A 2,812-nucleotide genomic window follows, 5' to 3' on the forward strand; every position below is an offset into this window, starting at 1 on the left:
GGCTGGTGCCAGCCTCTCTTCTTAGCACACAGGAACCACAATCCCTACACCATGCTTCAATGGATTCTCTCATCCCAGCCCAGTAAAACTACATATTTTACACAGTCATAAGCAGCCAAAAGGGATCTATTCTATTCAATTGCAAATGATCTAGATAAGACTGAGAATAAGATACTGCACGGGACATAGCAGAGTTGGTCAAGTTGAGTGGAGATGAGTTTGCTATTTGGCACAGCTTTTTGCATCAATAAAGCAAGTAAAAGGTGTGAAAGATAAAAAAAAGGGTGAAAGTGTGTAAAGTGAATTGGCCAAATTGAGGTGCATATAAAGTTTTTGCTTTCTTTCAATTCACTAATGGGGCTCATTTGAATCAGGTGAATTGAGTTCTGCTTTTGGAAACTGGGTTAAGAAGGGGTGCACCGGTCCTGGAGGTACTGCAATACCAGGTCAATGCGTGGAGTGGACAGAGCAAGATTTTTTCCATCTCCTTGTTCTAAAAATCCATTTAATATATGGTCCCCAGAGAGGGGACGTATCAGATATTAAACTGATAAGAACAGATTTAATTTTTTTTTTTTCTGTTTATCAGTAGGACTTCAAAATAACAAAGGTAATCGCCTCCCGTTGCCTGGGAACCGTCCAGGCACAAGAGGGCTATGTGTCACCAGAAGGCGCACACACTTCCTCAAGGCCGGCAGACGTGCAATCCCAGGCACCTTCCAGTACCGACCAAGGTAGCGTCCTCCGAAACTACACTTGATCTTAGCCAAAAGGCCGAGAAGCTATAACCCGAATTGGTTACGGCCTTGAGTGGCACCCTGGCCTATACCGGACACATCTTAGGGAGAGGGAGACAAACCCACGCCTACAGAAGACATTTTGTCACCCAAGCCAACCCTTGAAAAGGCTGTTTTGCAGAGCAAAAACAAGAAGAATGGTGCTTTTTGCAGCCGCCGCCCACTGCAATGAATCTGAATAACTCCTCCTTTTGGACACAAGCACCTCCCCTCCCCCTTGCAGTCTTTCCAATTCATGATACAAAAAGACGGACGGACAGGACAGGACAGGACAGGCTGCCTGACTTTCCGTCACTGCCACCCTTTGCCATCCTTGCCCGTAGAAAGCCCTTTCATCATCCCCAAACCCTAATCTTTTCCCTTCCCTTCCCAGATGCGTCTCACTCCCTTTCATTAGGAAGTGAGCGCAGCCTTTTCTCCGTTCTGCACATGCGCGACGTTAAACACAAATGCGCAGGCGTGCGTTCCATTACCCTCACTGCATTCCACTCCCATACAGGAAGTGGGCGCAGTTATTACTACGGTCGCACATAAAAGAACCCACGGCCACCACTGCACATAGCTGACTCCACCACAGGACACCCACTTCTACACCAACGCAGGTAAGACAGGATCGGCACCTCTATGCTCCCGTTACAATCAGGCTCAGTCACCATGTGATAACGCTCTCAACTCTTTAGTTGCAGGCTCCCCTTGCTTCACCTCCACTGGCTGTGCTGCCATTTCCTCTTCCACCTGGAAGGTATACTTTATTCCACTATTTTCCTGTTTCTCTCTTCCCCCTTTTCCCATAACCTACTTTTATCTGCATCTGTGGGGTATCTATATGCTATTTACATCATAGTTTTATTCATTAATATGGAAGGGAAGAGTGCCCATGAGAGTGTTGAACTGCGGAGAGCAAGAGATTAAGCTGCTCCGATTTGCCACCATTGATAAGCTGTTCTCAGTAGATACACATGCTATCCAAACAGCAGCATCCACCATTGCTTCAGCCCACCCATTCAGTGACAGCTCACCAAGTCAGCCAGAGGAGTGGTGTAAGGAATTACACGTAGGCACTGACTCCACACCTTCACATCACAAGAAGGGGGTCTACAGGCTAGTGCAAGAATACGAGCAAGTCTTCAGCAAACATCCGCTAGACTTTTGAAGAATAAAAGGGGTCAAACACTACATCCCCACAAGTGCACACCCACCCATCAAAGAGAGATATAAGCCAAAACTACCTGCACATTACCAGTGTACCAAGGACATGTTGAGCAACATGAAGGAGGCTGGGGTTATCCGTGACAGTTGTAGCCTCTGGGCAGCTCCGTTGGTCCTGTTAAAGAAGAAGGACAGCACCACTCCCCTGTATTGAGGAATAGCTAGCTGCATTGAGAACTGCAAATTATTTTTCTACCCTTGATCTCACTAGTCGCTATTGGCAAGTGTCCGTTGCTGAGGCAGACCGGGAGAAGACCGCCTTTGCCACCCCGATGGGTCTCTGCGAGTTCAAAAGCATGCCCTTCGAGCTGTGCAATTTGCCAGGAACCTTCCAGAGGCTGATGGAATGCTGCTTGGGACACCGAAACTTTGAAACGGTACTGCTATACCTTTATGATGTTATTGTTTATTCTAAAGCAAACAAGATTTTAGGGTGTATAAAAAGGGAGATTAGATCCGGTGATCCCAACGTATTGTTACCCCTCTATAAATCACTTGTAAGGCCACATCTGGAATATGGGGTAAAGTCCTGAGCAGGTTGATAACCATTGGTTTGAGCATGGTAGGGTGTAGTGCGCATCTTCCTGCATCGGTAAAAGCTGCAGAAGTCCTTGAAGATTTCCGCTTCAAAGGCTGTGCCTTGATCTGTGAGGACTCTCTCTGAGTAGCCATGAGGTCTGCATAAGTGTGCTTGGAAGACCTTCGCTGCAGTATGGGCCATTAGATCTTTGACTTGTACCACAACCATAAATCTCGAGTAGTTGTCTACCATCGTAAGTGCATAAGTGAGCTAGCCTCGATATTCT

At 46.8% G+C, this 2,812-nt stretch overlaps 1 pseudogene; it reads right to left on the minus strand.

Moving 5' to 3' along the window:
* Positions 1-409: 409 nt before the first annotated feature.
* On the minus strand, positions 410-614 carry LOC142281000 (U2 spliceosomal RNA; annotated as a pseudogene).
* Between the last annotated feature and the right edge of the window lie 2,198 nt (positions 615-2,812).

Source organism: Anomaloglossus baeobatrachus, unplaced genomic scaffold (assembly GCF_048569485.1).
Source record: "Anomaloglossus baeobatrachus isolate aAnoBae1 unplaced genomic scaffold, aAnoBae1.hap1 Scaffold_466, whole genome shotgun sequence".
Taxonomy (NCBI): domain Eukaryota; kingdom Metazoa; phylum Chordata; class Amphibia; order Anura; family Aromobatidae; genus Anomaloglossus; species Anomaloglossus baeobatrachus.